At 41.1% G+C, this 18,223-nt stretch overlaps 1 protein-coding gene across 5 annotated transcripts in view; it reads left to right on the top strand.

Moving 5' to 3' along the window:
* Window positions 1–18,223, top strand: part of PLCB4 (phospholipase C beta 4) — a 241,450-nt gene that overhangs the window by 23,747 nt on the left and 199,480 nt on the right. The window contains exon 1 of one of the 5 annotated variants that reach the window (XM_021390073.1): window positions 11,463–11,663. The exons of the other annotated variants lie outside the window; for them this stretch is intronic. The gene's annotated coding sequence lies outside the window, so the exon portion shown is untranslated. Of the gene's footprint in view, window positions 1–11,462; window positions 11,664–18,223 lie in introns of those variants that run through there. 5 annotated transcript variants of the gene reach the window in all.

The raw sequence follows: 18,223 nt of genomic DNA, 5'->3' as shown, positions 1-18,223 counted from the left end.
AAATAAAGGACGAGCCTTTATTTACAGCAATGATGCTGGAAATCAAAACTTTGATACTAGCTGAAAGAATTTAACTCCTAGTAGAGGAAGGAGGGATGCACTGCTGTGAACGTACAACTCATCATGCTCTCAATTAAAAATTTACTCAACACCTACAGTTTTTGCCTGAGATATGGCTGGAGGGGTGGGGGAAGGAGGATGGGAAGATAACTCTGCTGCCATCTCCTCCAAGGACATATCATGCAATTTAAAGAACATTCAGTTTTGTTCTGTATTTGCCATTTTATTAGTCTATTAATTGTCTTTGAAATAAACGCTTGTATATTTTGTCTTCCTTTTTGTTTTGTTCCTGTTCTATTTTCTTTTCCTTATGGCAGATTGTTGCTTTTCCTTCAGTGTAGCATATTTTAACTCTATTTTATCTTCTACTATGTCCTCTTTCTTGTCATTTCTTCTACTTGTGCGTTCTCTCATTCATCTGCTTGTGCTGATTTCCTTTTCCACAGAAGTTATCTTTGCTTTATTAGTCTCTCTCTCCCTCCACTCTTATATTTCTGTTCAATTCTCATGACTGTTTTCTCATTTAGGTGGGCAACTCAAAATAACCAAACAATAAGAACACAACAACAAAACATCAAAAAAACATAACCAAAAAAAACCCACTACCACCACCTCCGCATTGGCCAGAAATCGTGGCACATGGCTGGCCATTAGGATAAGAGATCATCATAGTTATGGAGAGCACTCATAGGGAATACTAATTGGTATTCAAACTTTCTCAGGGCTAGGAAAAAGAAAAGCAGATGTTTATGCTTGGGTTGGTATTCAGGAACTGTAGCTTGACTCTAGGTGAATTTCACCACCTCTGACTGTGGGGTTTTAGACGAATTTGTTGATTATCTTGCTGCTGAAATGAAGAGGTTCTAATTATGTTTCTCCATTCTCTCTGTTTTTTGGGAAACCTCCTTGGGGCAGGAAGGTGGAGGATGTCTGTCTTTCCTCCCATTACTATATGCAAGAAGTCTCTGTACACAGAGCTTTCCCCTGCCCCTGTGAATAGCAATTATACAGTAATGATACAGTTGTACTGAATCCGGAGCTGATCTTCAGTTCACTCTGCTCTTATTTCTTTCCTGGAATGATGGGGACAATCATACTTGAAGTGTCAGATAAAAAAATATATCAGCTTGTCCTTTTTGTTAAAGTAATACCAAGATATCCCATTAGGAACATCCAAGTTGTCTTTTACTTTTAAAATTGCTCTTGCTGTTCCTTGAATATTCATATGATACATTTTGTGATTCTGTTTAACAAATGGCAGTCCTGAGAAGCAATCTAACTTATAACTTTCTACTCTACTCTCTCACTTAGGGCCTTGTCAACCATCCTTGATGTTGGCAGGGCTGACAGTGAAGACACTGAAAAATGGAGGTGTTCTGTGTTGTTGTTTTGTTAAGTCAAAGCACATGCTTCAAATCCATTTTTCATTCTCTTTTTTTTAAAACAGAATTACACAACACCTATAAGCATGTGTTAAGAAATGAATAACATGACACACAAACTAATGTCAGCAAGGATAAATTAAACAAAAAAATGTGAGCGTGGAAAGAATAACCCAATCACTTATTTAAAACAGTTTTGATTCTGTACAAAGGCAGAGCTGGCACATACTGTAATATAAAACTTACTGTGCACCCAGGCTGGGATCATGCTATATTCTAAAGGACGTTTTTTAGAAGGCATAGTGTATCTACAATTTCAAATAATGTAGGTTTGCTTAGTCAGAGCCTAGATTTACACAGTGTATTCAGAAACGTTGACCTTAGCAGAAGAATATTAAAAAGAGGAATTTTCTGGCCATTAATGGAAACGTCTTAGAAATGAAATGGTTTTTGTTTTGTTTTGTTTTTTGTTTGTTTGTTTTCACATCTGTATCATTTGTATGTGGAATAACTCCAGCTGACTCTAGGGAACCTACTTTAGCTGTGGGGTTGGACTAGATGATCTGCAGAGGTCACTTTCAACATCTACGATTCTGTGATTACTGGTGATTGCTGTTATATTACAAGATGTGACTGTACTATGTTATATTGGACCTCTCAGTGGGAGTGGTGTCCATGTTTTAGTCTGTGGACAAGCTTTGTAGCTGCATAGAGCAGAAAACACTAGTAGATCTTCAGAAACTCAAGCATTACTTGGTATTTTAAATTTTTCTTTGCCTGTACTAACAGGGCCTTGAAATCCCATTAGTTAAAATGTTGCCTTCATGACTGTAATCCTCTTTGTTTTGTGGGGTGCCTGGCGTGCATGACAGTTGACCATGCAAGCTTGTGATGGAGCTTCATCTCTCAGGTTGTTTTTCAGCTCCCATCTGTGCCTCATCTCCTATAGCTCATGTAGTGTGTATGGCTGTAAGCAACAAAACAACATGGGCCAAGTGTCTATAGCATCACACCCCTTTAATGGGATCTACATCCTCTGTAATCCATAATGATGCCTCCTAAATTTAACATTATTCCTACAGTCTTACCCTCAGTATGGGGACAACTGATATCTTCTCCGTATCAGAAGCTGATATGTTGACTCCTTGTCTTTATTTTGAAACTTTATGTATACATATATATAGTGACCAGTGAGGCTGCTTGTGTCTCTTCCTTTCTACCCTAATTTCAAGATCCTACACCTCACTTGCAACTAGAGAGGCAGGAGAAAAATGGCATTTTGCTAACAGTATCAGGAAGAATTAACAGTTCATAATGGTTTAGGCAGTACTTTGGCATAACTACAAACCTCATTCATCATTTAGAAATCATTTACCTTTCAAAGTAGTGAATTATTCCTGCATGAGCTGTGTTTTCATTTGATAGTCAAAATCCACATTGTAACCTTAAAAAAAAAAAAATTAAAAAAGTACTCTTTCAGTACTGTAGTAGCTGAGTAGCAAACAAACAAATGAGCAAAAAAAAAAAAAAAAAAAGACTTCAAAGCTTTCCAGATGGCTGGTTCTCACTGATGTACATTTTTTCTCTGGAGCTTCAAAACATGTTTAAATTATGAAATTTGGTGTGCTTACAACAACTTGGCAAGCACTCATTAAGTCTGAGGAGTGATACTACAGAGTTAGAGAACTGAAGATGCGCAACTGAGAGCTGATGTCCTAGTACATGTGCAGAACCGTCAACATGAGTTGTAGCATGTGAGACTGATTGCCTGGCTCTGACTTTGTGAAAGGTCATGATCTTGCTGTTTCCTTGGACTAAATCCATCCTTGGTAGAATTGGTAAAACTGGTGAAATTGCACTGGTAATATCTCTGCCCAGCTGTATTTCCTTAACATCTCCTGCACTCTGTCTCCAACTTCTGCTGAGGCCTGGTGACTTGATGCATGCCTCACCTGCTTCTGGCAGTGCTTGGAGAAGGGAGGCAGCTGGCATGCACCTGGCTGTGTGCCTGCAAATCCCTCTGTGATGCTGGGGTAGACTTACTGCTCTACAAGTAGAGCTCCTTCTTTTTCAGGGCGAGCAGGAAAGGCTGTGGTGGGTTCTCTGGAGAGGGAGATTGTAGTAGCAGACAGTGGAAAGGAAAGTGAGGACAAGTGGAGGATGACAAACAGGGAAACACAAACAGTAGTTTTTACTGTTTGTTTTGAATACGTTCAGGCTAGTTGTGTTGAGTTTTCAACCTGGGATCAACTTGGCTAGCAGGACAGGATCTCGTACTCTAAAATCAGGGGAAGAACAGCCCTCTGAGGCAATGGTGGGGGCAAAGACTGGAAATATGGTTCTGACAGCATGCTAGTACTTAAAAGAAGTGGATACCTTCATTTGTTTCTCAGCTCTTGCTGTCTGCAATCACAGGAGTCTTTCTCAGGCTCCTTCAGGCCCATCCAGTATCAGTTCTTAAGGGTGAGGAGATAAAATCCTGTTATGCAGCTTGAGGAGAAAGATATAGACTTCCTATGGCATTGACTGATTGAGGCTGCTAGTAAGGGCACCACATTTTGTTTCTTATACAGCTTGTTGTCCATGTGATGTTGTCCTTCACTGGTCTGATGGTGGAGACCACTCCCCACTCCTCAGCAAGGACATGTTGGTTACCATACCTCAAGATAAAGGTTTAAGGACCATTAACATAGAGAAGAGATACAACTTTTTTTTTTTTTTTTTAAGCCACTGGTGGCCTTCTAGTCACCCTAGTACCCCTGGGATTAATAAGAGCATTAACTGTTGTGAGATACTGCCCAGAGTTGATCCCTGTTCAACACCAGAGAATAGACAAATCACACAAAATTATTCATCTGTAGCTTATTTACTCAAGAAGAGGGTGTGGCAACTATTCATATCAAAAGGAAGGAGAAGACAGGTAACTTCAGTTCCCTTGTGTGAGCTCTATGCATGCAGGAGACCCAGTGGCTGTCCATTCTGCAGTGATGTCAGAAGTACCTTAAAAGGGACCTCCTGTAATCCCTGTCCCACTGTTCCCCACTGGGGAATGCCACTGCCATCGCTGCTGCATTAATGCCTCGTTCTTGCTGCCCCTACCAGTGTAAGTAGCATATCCTGCAGTAAGCAGACACGTAAGTATTCAAGTGACCAACCTGTTTTGTACCTACCAAAGTGTAGTTTGCTGTCTGCTTCTTGTTAAAAGTTGTTCCTTTGGGACTCAACCAGCTGCTGTCTTCTGCATGTGTGGACTCTTGCCATGTGTCACTGCCAGTATGTAAATTAAAAACAACTGCTGATAATCAGGTGAAGAGATAAATAACAGCACAGCAGGAGTTGCACTTAAGCCTGTGCAGTGGATATGGTGGGACTTCTTTTTAATAAGTCACTGTCCATCAAGTCACTATCATGTAATAACCTGCAGATGGCTCAGCAGTGGGTGGCATTAAATATTCAGGCCTCCCTGGCATACTGGTGCCCTGCACTGTCCTTCCCACTGTCCTCTTTTGCCAGCAGACAGCCTTGTGTTTTGTCACTGACTGTCAAGCAAGGTGAACAATGCATGCTTGCTGTCATACAAAATACATTTGGCTGACTCCCAAGGGGCTTACACACCTTCATGGAGAAAAACAGGTTCTTTTGATGTCATTAACTTTTGCAGTGGTACCAGAGGAAAAATGTGTCAGGCAACAGCAGAATTAAAATATCAAGGCTATTCAGACAGTTTGCTGTCTGAAAGAGAACTTTGCTTGCCATCCAGAGTCACAGTCTGATCACACACAATGTCACTTTCAAGGGACATCTCTGATGTCGGTGCAGTATGGAATGCAACCGTGTACTCTACATGCGCTTAGACTTGGATTGCACAAATGACACAGATGACATCAAGGCTGACTGCACTTAGTAAGACCAATGATATCATGCCACAATTTCTCAGGGAAGTTTTGAGAAAAAGAAAACAACCTAAGCCCTAGAAAAGGAAGAACAGGAAGATATGTCAACAGGAGAGAAATGCAAGGTAATGTTATTGGTTAAGTCACCTTTTCTGGAAAATTTAAAGGAAAATGTAGAGAAGATTCAGGATAACTTTACACAGGCCTGGAAGGGATCTTTTTTTGCAAGCACTATTTCATATAATCCATGAAAAAATCTTGAAAAAGAACAGACCAAAAGGTCTTTATTCTTCACTGTGCCCGTTGCATAGCTGCTGCAAGTACTTGCCACTAAAGCTCTTAGTGAATGTCTTCAAATTTCCTGCTTAATCGAGGTAAATTTCCCATCCATACATTTATAATAAACCAGTCACAAGTATTGAGATATTAGGATATTGGGTGTCGAATAACTTTTAATGGCACTGAAAACAAAAAAAAAAACAACCAGGCAACTGCTAAACTAAAATCAACCAGAAGAATTCAAGGGTTGGCCTATTTTGTCCTTTTTTAGAGTTTAACTCTCCTTCAGCCTGGAAAATCCTAACCTAACAAATCCTTGTATTTTTCATCCATACTTAGAGAAGTTCTGAGTTAGAACAGATTTCTTACAGTTGATTATCATGAAAGCTCTGCTTTCTTCTCTGCTGCATTATCCAGCTTCTATAGAACTCTTCTCTAGCCACATGTTTCTGTCCTGCTGCATTCAGTAGATTTGGAGCCCAAGACTGAAGACAAATATGTTGCAATACAATGAGGCGACTATTTAGTATTCTGAGTAGATTCCCATCATACTTTTGAGCAGTAAAAATTCACTTAATTTAATTTGAAAGCCCTCAAAAACAATAGTTGCATTGCTTGTCATTAATATTTTGTTGTAGGCAGAGAAAAAAAAAATATTCCTTATGTCCCACTTATTCCTATTCAGGCATCTTTGAGTGCATCTAGCTTCCTGAAAAGCCTAGGAAGAAGCTAGTTATCAGAGATGATTTCATTTCATAATGAATCAGGGATAAGATACTGGAAGAGATCTTGTTCGTCAAGCAAGCTAACACTTAACAAGGCAACCTCAGCTTTTTTTTATATCAAAGCATTTGGTATGGTATGCATCTACAGCACAAACGTATCGTAGCTGACATAAATGATCAGAACCATGAATAGTCTGGAACAGGATGGTATTTACAGATGTGGAAAGTGAACAGTCTTATGAAAAATATTCTGCAGAAAATGAAAGTTTCAGAGGAAAATCTCTTTCACTATGCTGTATCCTGCCTAACCAAAATACCTGTGTAGCCAAGCATTTTGCAAGGGAGAGCTGGTAGTGACATCTACAGTTAAAACTGCCTAGCACTTTCAGTATTTTTGCCAAAATTTTAACTGCCCTGACTAAAATATTCCAAGCTTGCTGTCTACCTCAGGCTGCAACAAAGTGGTTCAGCAGTGCTCAGGAAAGAGTTATGGGGAAAAAAAAGGGCATTTTAACCACAGTTATTTGACTCTGCCATTTTTTTTGGAAGAAGGCAAAAAATCAATGTATTTTTGCTTCTATCTGCAATTTGCTTCTTGAATAACTACAGGATTGTCTTTTGCCTTAAAGATACATGGACTAGGCTGCAATGTAAGACTTGGAAAAACCACTGATGTAAGTGGATACTTTGCTATTGACCAGAGATTTACCCATCAATATCAACCCACAGTATCATTAGTGGCAGATGATAACACATTGGGTAAAGCCTTCTGGCAGAAGAAGTAACAAAGTCCTTCCAGGGATTTCCGGCATGCAGAGCAGAAGCCCTGTAGCTACAAGCACTGTAGCTACTGTGCACAGCACTGAGCCCAGGGTAATAAGCTGTATCGTGAGGAATATCAGCTCGAGCATCATCCTAATGCAGTAAGCTCTCAATAAAGGCAGAGCAGTCTTCCCCAGGTACTACCTGTGACATGGGAAGCAGTTTTTGTGCAATGTGCAGGATGACAGCAGATGAGGATTGAAAAAGATAACTGATGTCCTCTGAAGCTTGCACATGCTCAAGACTGTGCTTGAGGAAAAATGTCTTACATTGGCAGCTCTGAGCTGACTTGTGTTAGAGCGCTAGAATATCCACGTATAAGATCAAAATAAGAGCTGCAAAAGGAGTATTTATTCAAGAATTTTATAACTGTGCTTTGTTAAGCAGACAAAGAGTTCTTTAGTATTTCATGTTAACGTATTTCTACTAGAAATATCCAGTCTTAGAAATAAGGAAGTTAAAGATAAGATCAAGAGCTGGTATAAATTGATAGGAAAGACAACATGTGGTGGATCAACATTGGCTATACGGAGCTTCTCTAACTGTGAGCTAATAGAGTAGAACTACAGCTTCAACGTTCTCACTCAGTTTTTGAACTTTAAATACCTAACATATTCCTACATCTACTACATGCTTTCAATCACTGAGTATGGTGATATCCGATGAAAATTTTGCCTTAGGACAACCTGAAAAAAAAAAAAACCACAACAACAAAGAATAAACTCCTTTGTATGGATATTCTGATACGTAGTAGGTTTGTGGTTCTGAAGTGTCCTGCACTCTTATGCTAGGTAAGAAATAAAAGTGAAAGATTCAAGTGACTTTACAAACCTATCAAGTAATGGATTTGGAAAAATAATTTGAGCTAGTTTCTCTGAGGACAACTGTCATTTTTAGCCAACACAATTGTGGTGTGGCTTGCTGCCTCTAATGGAGGCAGCCACATTAAATTACGTGTTTAAGCTAATCACTTCAGAGGTTAGATTTTTTTCTACTATATTTCCTGTGGCATATTGTTTTCAACTGATGTGAATTACTAGCACTGCTCACCTTTTCCTGAACCTTCTAAGTTGCTGAGGTGTAATCTTTAGCACTCACAGACTTTTACATGTACTCTTTTAAAGCCATAGCTGACAAACATTGTCCTGCATTGAGAAGCCCTCTTAGTGAGGAAAATACTAATATTTTGCAAGGAAGAAAAAGAAACGGAACATCTGTATCTTGTCCACAGCAAGGCAGCAAGTCAACTTAAGAACTAGCTGTAAAATTTGAGGTTCTCAGATTCATTCCTAACTCATTCCAAACTGGTTAAGTCACGCTTTTTTCACCCAGTTCATTGGAAGTGCTGCTGAAGTCAGAAGGAAATCAGTGGAAAAACAAGGATGAAAGTGTCATCATCAGTTGCAGCTTATTTAGAAGTCCAGTTTCTAAAAAAAGTTGTAGCACAACAAAACTTGTAACGCTGGAATTGATCTAGATCTGTAGGCCTGACACTATCACTTAAGGCTCCATGGGATACTCTCTGACCCTCTGTATGGCCATACTTCCTACAACTTTAAGGATCTTTAGATGCAAAGTCCACTTGCTGTTAAAACTGACACAGTCAGTACCTACAGTATTCTTGCAGAGCCACAGTCCAGACAACTTCCTTTGATTGCCTTTCTTACAAGGAATGAGACTCATCAGGTCATGTAGGTGACTTCAGAAAGTCTGTATGAGAACAAAGTAAGGCCTTTTGTAAAGAAACTGTACTTTCACTAATTCTGAGATAATACTAATTGTCTGCATTTCATGTGGTTACTTAAACATTTCAAGCCTCTATATTTTGCTAAAACATTTTTTTGTGTGTGTGTGGTTTTAAAAAGATAATAGGCCTGAATTTTATCCTGGAATAAAATCTCCATGTATAGATCAACCACAGCATATTTTCATGCAGAAGCCGTTTTGGTGGGTGAAGGAGAAAAGAAATCATGAGAAAAGACAGATACCATGAACCAGAATAGTATCTACACTTAGAGCTGTTGCAAGCTCTAGAGGCCTGAACTCAAACCACACAAGTGTTTCTAGTGCGAGTCAAATAGTGTTTGCGAGTGAGTAAGCCATTACTTGTCATTGGAATTAAAATAATTGTAATTGTTACTTTTATCTTTTACAATAATTAACTTACCCCCAAACCATCCAACCAAGAAAACAGGCCCCTCAACCCCACCAGCTCTGAAAAAAAGACATGAAGGGTACGTATGCCTTCATATGTATACATGCAAATCACAGAATCGCAGGGGTTGGAAGGGATCTCTAGATATCATCGAGTCCAAACACCCGGTTAAAGCAGGTACCCTACAATAGGTCGACAAGTAGGCATCCAGACGAATCTTGAATGTCTCCGTAGAAGGAGACTCCACAGCCTCTCTTGGCAACCTGTTCCACTGCTCTGTCACATATCCATTTCATTTATTTAGAGACAAGTGCTTCTGGAATGACAAACAAACCTTTCTTCCCTAGACCTGTGTCCATCCCATATTAAATCTGATGCCCTCCAACTTCATTGGCTGTAACTACTGCTCTGGCATTCATCCAGCTCATGTGCTTCCCATTCCTGTTCCTTTGGTGTTTTCTTTATGCTCTTCCTTTGGCCCAATACACCCTGCCTAAGCCTTATCTGTGGGCTCACTCCCCTTTGTATATTTCTGAAGACCTACTTTTATCACCATGCCTGTGAGGAATTTCTAATTGAGTAGACGTAAGCAAATAAAAATGTCCACTTAGAATAACACTTACCTCAGTGATAGAAACCCCTCAGTGGGAAGGTGTGCTATGCTGACAGGTGCTCCCAGAAATCATGTGTTGTTGCTCTTGTTCTCTTCACTTCCTTTCCATGGTAGCTCCAGGAGCACTGTGTCAGCTCTTAGAGGCAGAAAAATTTTTATCACATCCTGGTACAGCACTTAGCACCAATGGAGTTTGTGCTAGAACTTTTTTATTGTTTGTGGTATAGAATGATATAAAATTTGTCAGTTGCCCATGGAAGCTCTGGCTGCTGTGCTACCAGACTGAGTAGTTCCTGGCAATTCAACGCCCTTATGACAGTCTGGCAAAATAAGTTTTCATTTTTCTATGCTTGATTTCTCAGCTCTTACTCCACTGCTTCCTCAGTTTACCTTAGGTCATGTCCCCAGGCAGGGCCAGCCATCCTTCCTTACTCCAAAGCGCTGGCTGTTGGCATCAGCAGCACTTTGGGGAGGCCAGGCCCAAGCCCTGACAGGCCAACCTCAGAAGTTTGTTAACGATGAAGTCCAAGAGGGCGGCTGCAGACGAGGAACCTGCTCTGGCTGTAAAACTCTGCACTTTGTTTGTCTTTGTGGGCGTTTATGTTTTTCCTAGATGTGGAGGAAAAGACTTGTCACAAAAAGCCAGAGGAGAAAGGGAAAACTGCCACTGGGCACGCAACGACAGCAAACAGAAGCACAGGGAGCAGGGTGTTACACGGCCGACAACGTGGCAGTGGTCTGCAGTCAGGTTGGATGGTATCTAGCAAGCTGCTGCTTGCTTCAAATAAACCTCAAGTGCTTCCACTGCAATTTGGAGACAAAAATTCAGAGAAAAATAATAATAAAAAAGGCAGCCGACCTCACAGTATGACTTAAGGCACAGCCAGATCTCAAGATTGTCACAGAAGAGTTTACGAAGCGCTTTTCACTCTCAACCCTTTCTCTGATGATCGTTTGTGGACTCAGATGATCTCCTCCTGCAGCATGGGCAACGCTGCCGGAAAACCTCCTTCCCCTCAGTCTGAGAGCACCGGGGTTCCTCCAGCCCCCTCCCACACAATCTGTATTCTCTCGGCGGTGCATTCCTGTCAAGCTCAGAAGGCCTGGCTGCAGCAGGGAGCGCGAGGAGGGGGGGTTCTTTCACGCCCATTCAACCGCCCTTTAAAAACACGTAGTAAACACAGTCACGCCGGCACGGGCATCCTCGTCGAAACACCGCCCACGCGGACAGTCTGTGAGGTGTATGTGTGTATATACATACACATGTCTGCGTGTTCCATAGGAATAGAGCACAGCCGTGCGTGGGGGCGGCGCGGGCGGAGCTCCGCGCCCGCGGCCCCGCCGCCCACTTGCCATGCGCTGCCCGCGGCCCTGCGCGGCGGCGGGCGGAGGAGGAGGCGGCGGGGGCCGCGGCCGAGGGTGGGGAGCTCGGCCCGGCCCCGTTCTCCCAGGCGGCGGCGCCGGGGGTTCCCCGTTTCCCTCTCCGCGCTGCGGGGGCTGAGCCGGGCGCGGCGGCGGGGGAGGAGGGGAGGGAGAGGGAAGAGAAGAGAGGAGGAGCCGCCGCCGCTGCGGGGCGGGCGGGCTGGCTGGCTGGCTGCATACACACAGGCACAGTGTGCGGAGGAGGAGGAGAAGGAGGAAGGAGGAGGAGGAGGAGGTCGTCGCCTCGGCGCGGCCCCGGCCACCCTGCACAGCGCGGCGGGGCCGGCGGCGGCGCCCGCCCCGGCGGCTGAGGTAAAAGGCGGCGGCGGGCTGCGCGCGGGGCGGCCGTTAGGGGTGGCGGGCGGCATCGTGTCCTTCGCGGGGAGCGGCCCCACCGCTCCGGGCCGTAACCTTGGGCTCCCCGCTCCGCCCGCCGCGAGCTCCGGGAGGTTCTGGCGGCCCCGGCCTCGAAGGAGGGGGACGTCTGCAAACATACGCCTGTCTGTCTGTGTGTGTGAGACTTCCTATGGGTGTACGTGCGTGTGCGACTGGGGATCGAATTCTCCTCCTCATCCTCGCTGCCAGCTGTGAGGCTCCTTGTAGTTTCTGAGTGCATCCGGATTTTGTCAGTGCTGGGCGGCGTGACAAATGTTTCTGTGTAGTTAAGTATAACTTTCTTATGTTTTTTTTTTTTCTCTCGTGTTTTTTTTTTTCTTTTTTTCTTTTTTATTGTTTCCCTCCCCTTTTGGAAAAAAAGCAGGCTCACCTTTGAAGGTTCTTGTTTGTTTTCTTTCAGATGAATTGAATGGTCTCTCGGGATGCAATGCCTTGGTTGCCTGTGTGTGTGTGTAACTGACGCGGATGTTTAAAGCTGCTTTCTTAGGGGTAACTTCCAAAGCAAGGTGCAAAACAATGTTTCCATCTTGCCAGGAAGGCTATACACCCTGTTTGAAGCCTGACTTTGAATTGTGTGTAGTCAGACACCTGTTACTTAATGCCGTTTATCCTTTCCACTTACAGTTATCCAGCCTTGCTTGTCTTTATTTAGTATCTGAAAATACTTCGTAGGTATTATTTTATGCTGGTATATAGTAGAAACCTAGGAATCTAATGAATTTCCGAGCTGCATAATGCATCTTTGTTAGGTAATACTTGGTTAAAGGAGGTTGATTTTGGAAAGTTGTAGAATAACCTTTATCTCTTAAGGAGTTTATATAACATTAAAGTGCCTATGGGGATGCATCTGTAAAAAAGACAATAGGGGCTACACAGAATCAAAGTCTTCCATGCCATAAATCCATAGTACAGTGCAAAACATTCTTGTAATGCATAAAGGTTGTTTGTGATATCAGACTTGATGTTGCGCTGTGGAATCTTCTGATTAATAAACCGAGTTAATGTGTAGTGCAGAGAAAACGTCGCGTTTCTGATTCTGCGAAAGGATGGAGCGGATTCTTTCGTAACACGTTTGTGTTCGTGACTGTATTCTGTCATTTACTTGAGCAGTTTGAGCAAGCTGGTAGTGTTGCTACAGGTTATTTTCTCTAACTTTTGAAAGTGTAATGTCAACAGTATTTGCAGTCTTCCTCTGGAGAAAAGATATCTAATATTGCTGTGTACCACGAAATAATTATTATTATGTAGAGCTGAGCAATTCTGTATTATACAGGGACAGTTTCTTAATATGAGTTGGGAATGGATTTATTTCTCTCTGCAATTGCTAACTTTGTAAAGTAATTAAAATAAATTACAGATTTCAAGGATGAGAATTCTCTTCCCTAGCTATTATTAATACTATGCTTGCTTCAGATGTCAGTTTTGATTCATCTTGTGATGATATCACTAAAACCTAGGTATTAATGTGAAAGTCAAACCCCTGGTGAAAATATAACTGCACGTAGCTGTCAAAATAAAGTTTTGAGATCTGATTTGATTGCTGGATATGGATACATACTCAATAGAGTAACAATGCCTTTTTTTTATAGACGTGCACCCACGCAAAGGAGCTTTGTTCTAAAACAGTGTTCTCTGTCATGAATTTATGCATAACGTACGCTCTGCTTTTCTTACTGTGCAGAGAATAAAGAACCTTGAGAGGGAAGAGGTAGATACCAGAAGGGGTGAAGAAAGAGATTTCATATGAATTTCCCTTACTGAAACAAGAAATACCTCATTGTTATATGCCACCCAAAATCAATGGTTGTGTTCAGCTTTCCCATTTTTCTAAAATAATGGTGAGTTGTTTCGGCTTGGTATATGCTACTGGCTTCTACTCCAGACTTTGGCCATTTGTTCCAGTAATATCTGGCTATGATAATGAACTTGGGGCTATGTTGTGAGTCTTTCAAATATTTGCTACAGCTTTATAGGAATCAATGACTTTATTTTCACCAGTTTACACGCACCGCGTTGAAAATTTCTAGGGGTGTAATTTTCATGCTTCTTGAAAAAGAAACACAAAATAAATCCTTTTTTTTTTTACCTTGTCACTTTTAGTGGTTGCTTTGCATTGTTTAGTGGTTTACTTTCCCTCAGTAGTTATAACAGCTCAATTGCTATTCCTTCCTGTTTGTCATTTGCAGAAGAATCGAGTCTGACAACGCTGTTTTCAGATTTTCCTTAAAATTGAATTAATCCCTCTTCTAGTAGAAAGAGAGAAAGGGACAGAAATGCTTATCAAAATGTTAAAAATGAGAAAAATAACTTAATCCAGGCATTTTACCTAAGAGTGGCTAGTTATGAAAATTGATACCTCATTCCTTTTTGGAAAAGCCTTCCTCTGTAGTTTTAATCATCTATCCTATTAGATTTAGAAAAGTACTGTAAATTACTTTGCAAGTGAAAATCTCTGGTTGGTTGTTGGTGAGGGAATCGTGGAAGGTTGCATAAGCGTTATTTTAGTGTGGCTAAGTCTGGGCTCATTTCCATTCTCTAATAACGAGTTGCATTGTGCCACTTCAAATATTGCAAATTTGATAGCTTGATTTCATTTACTAATTTTGCAAGATGTTTTATACATTCAGTTTTGGGAATGCTCTTGGATGTCATCAGAGGTTGCACATGGAGATATTTGTGATGCAGATTATGAACTTTTGAAAAGTTTTGTGGTGGTGTTTTCAGGGTTTTTTTTTTTTAATTGTACTGTTTAGGATTTCTGAGAGATGCTTGTGTAGCATTTATCACATCAAGATGACTTATGACTTATGTGCATACATCAAAGGCTCAGATAAATGTTATTCATTCAGACTTTGAGAGCAGGCTCTGTAGTCCCCTTGCTGTTGCAAAAAAAAAAAAGTGTAGGCTTGACTTTGCTGTGTGACGCTGGACTTGTATTAACAAAGAACTGATCTGTAATGAGTTTAAATGTATGGGATGTGCACGGTACAAATACAAGACGTTCTGTGCTTTGACGTTAACCTGCTTTGCTTATGTTCTCACCCTGTGAATAGTAAGCTATAAAAGTCTGTTTCACTGTCTCTTACCCATCTTAGTGGGTTCTGGAAATTTCCTAACTATGGATAAAGTGACTTGTGGAACTGTAAGACAACAGTTTCCCATCCATTTTTTAATTAATTTTGAACTTACTATGCCTAATAGTAACTTCCATGTATGAGAAGGATATGCTTGTAGTGCTTAGAACAGAGCTACAACTTTAGGAGGAGTATCAGGACAGCCATTTCACAGCTGTTCTCACAGCAATAATGCCCAAACTCTGTAGTTTTGAGGACATGGTGCTCCTTAGTAACTTATATGAGGCAAAGAAATAGTGCAGCACTATTATGTCTTCGGAGATTCTTATTCAGCAGCCTTCTGGGTAGTGACTTGTTGATCTTGTCCCTGATGGGATCTTGGAGTAAAACTGGTCCTTACATTCCCTACTTCTGAAGACCTACATCAGCTTATGTAAGGTGGTGAGGCGCTGTGGTTTCTTTTGTCAGTTTGTCTATATGAGCCTTTTTCCATTAGGCTGTTACTTCTGTTAATAGGATGGTGCAATACCTAGGTATCATCCGCTCAACGAAGAACTCATTAAGGCTGCACTCAGGCAACAGCAAAAGCCTCTCGACTTCTGGAGAAGAGTGAAACAAAGTTCTCTCTTCCTTTCTGCTAAAGAGCTCAGTCTTTAGCCAGATTGTTGTGAAGTCATACTGGCCTGTTTGCCTTGTTTCTAGGTTTTCATGAATGGTATTTACCAATGTTTTTACTGCTTTGTTTCACCTTTGTAGTTCTAAGAAACATGAGTCAGTCTTTTCTGTGAGAGGGAACCTATTCCCTCAGAGAAGTGCAGGTGTCAGTGAAAGGCTAGGCTGCTGTAATGTAATCTAACTGCTCATTAAGGGGGAAAGATGTGGTTTCCAGCTAGTAAATCCACTTGACTCTTTAATGGCTTAAGTTTCTGTTGCCAGTTAGGCCATTACTTTGACCTCTCCGTTGCTTTCCACTCTTTTCCATTCCTAGCTACTGGTGTTCAGCTCAGTCTTGATTCCATCCTAAAAATGGCAATGAGCTGGCTGTAGAACAGCAGAGATCACAAAACCCATAGGTATGGGGATGGAGAGGTCTCATTTATCCTCCTGTAGAGACCAACTCATTCAATAAGTAGAGAAATCTGACTAAATCTGATTTATCTGACTTTCTGCAATTGCTGTGTGCTTTCTGGTAGAAGTTCTACTCCACAACTGGACAGTTTGGCATGGCATCTCTTCTTTTTCTTCTGCCTGTTACAGTAAGAAATGATGGAAACATGAATTAAGAATGTGATTGGCAGCTGCCACATATATAAAGTTTTGGCCTTGATTTTCATTTTGTAATGGAAGCTGTTATCTTACCATAACAACAATGAAATTCTGCCCTTGGAGAATAAAGGGCTTGTTCTTTTCTCAAGACAAGAGCTTATTTCTTAATGAGTAACAACAATTTGGAACTCTAGGCAGCTGAGGTGAGGCAGTCTGTTTGGAATGTGGTCTACCATGTAATCTGTGGAGGTCTTGAAATCGATAATGATGAAATAGCTGCACAATCACACACCTCTGCCCTCTTGTTTCTGAAGAAGCTGACTCTAAGCAGTTGACTTGGGGGCTGAAAGAAAGTTGTAACTTTCTCTGTGAACTAACCTTGCAGTTGATAACTTCAGAAGGGGATGAGAAGATATGTAAAGGTGTAGGTACTTGGTTCATGAGTGACTGTTCAGATTAAATGTGCTGTTCCTTTTCAGATGTTACATTGATAGATCTCTTAATTCTTTGAAATGCTGTAATCTAGACCTTTGGTGCTTGTATTTCTTTATGTGATATGATATGAAAATATGAAGAGAAAAAAAGTATGTATGTAATTCACCTGTCAGAGTTGTATAAAATGGTTTTCTACCCGCAGTTTGTCTAGCAATATGCCACTGGATAGAAAATTTACATTCAACTTCAGCAATATTTGAGTGTATTTGATTAAGAAGGAAACCGATATGAGAAAGGTATTAAAGCACACACTATTCTTGAAGTTGTAGGTAGATACTGTTAGAAAAGGAAACCTATTTGAACTTGAGCATGCATGCTCTTGCAAATTGGAAGTGATCAGTCAGGAGATTAGTGACTAATAAAGGAGACAAATAGAGTAAGTTCTTAAAAGGTTAATAAGAAGCATCTCTTGATTCCAGTGATCCAGAGTTTCCATGATCCTGTGAACAACATATTGTGGGAAATAATAGGGAACGTCAGTGAGAAGTAGGCTGTAGTTTAAAAAGATAGGCTGGATAAAAGAGCTTCTCATGACAAAGTGGTGGCTTCTCCTCCTTGGTCTTTTACGCTTTGTTCTAAACTGTAGAAGGTTTTCTGTTCCTTTTTTCTCCTCCCTCTTCTGTCCCATGCTTGAAATTACCACATGTCTAATGTTCATGTTTTGGTTTTCCTACCTGAGCGATGGTGATGTTCATTATTCATGTTGCTGCACGTGCTAAACTCACTGCACGTACAGATCTTCACTAGTTTCCCCTTAGCTGAGGCTATATTCTGGATCCAAGATGCTCGTATCTGTTGCTGCCTTTAAACATCTGTGCTGCTGTTGCAGCTGCTGAAAGGAGACAAAGAAAACGGAGTCAGTACCTATAATAAAAGCCTATTTGTTTTGAAGTATATAAAATAGAGTAGAAGATACATATATTTTTTAAACCAAATTTCAGTATTGATACTTTCATGCAAGTTGTTTTCTTCTTTACACAGACATGATTAGGACGTGTTACTTTAATTAATCCAGAATTCCTTTCAGAAGAGTTAGTGAAAATAGATGGATGACTTAATGGGAAATACGACATAGAGCCATGGAATGGTTACTGTGTCTGGACTGATTTGATTTATTGAACCAAGTAGAATTGGTATAATCTTCCCTATGAATGATCCTGATCAGGAAAGAAAAAGCCTTTCTGAAGAAAGGGGATCAATTTGTGGTAGGTTTGTTTGCAGAGATGATAGTGAAGCAAAATTACCTTGAGGGAGAGGTTGTTTGGCACAGTCTAGTGATGAAATGGACTGTGTGAAATGTGTCACTAGTGTGAAATGGACTGTGTCCCTAAATCTTGTCTGTGAGGCACACGGGGGAGTCTGATGATTTAATGTTTTTTCTTTTCTTAATTTTCCTCCAGTAACTCTTGAGGACTGGTGCAGATTAACTGGGCTCTCTGCTGGATGCAGAGAACTGTACTGCATGTCTGACATCAGCAAATAATAGACTGAGCAATTACTTCTTTCTGCTTGTACAGTTTGTTATTTGCATACCACTTTTCCTGAGCATATTTTGCTAGAGTAATTGTCATATACTAAATAACAAGGGAAGATGGAATGTGATTGCAGGTATATCAGAGCGGCTTGCAAATGAGGTGCTGC

The sequence above is a fragment of the Numida meleagris genome, chromosome 3 (assembly GCF_002078875.1).
Source record: "Numida meleagris isolate 19003 breed g44 Domestic line chromosome 3, NumMel1.0, whole genome shotgun sequence".
NCBI lineage: Eukaryota > Metazoa > Chordata > Aves > Galliformes > Numididae > Numida > Numida meleagris.
This window is presented reverse-complemented; position numbering and strand designations above follow the sequence as displayed.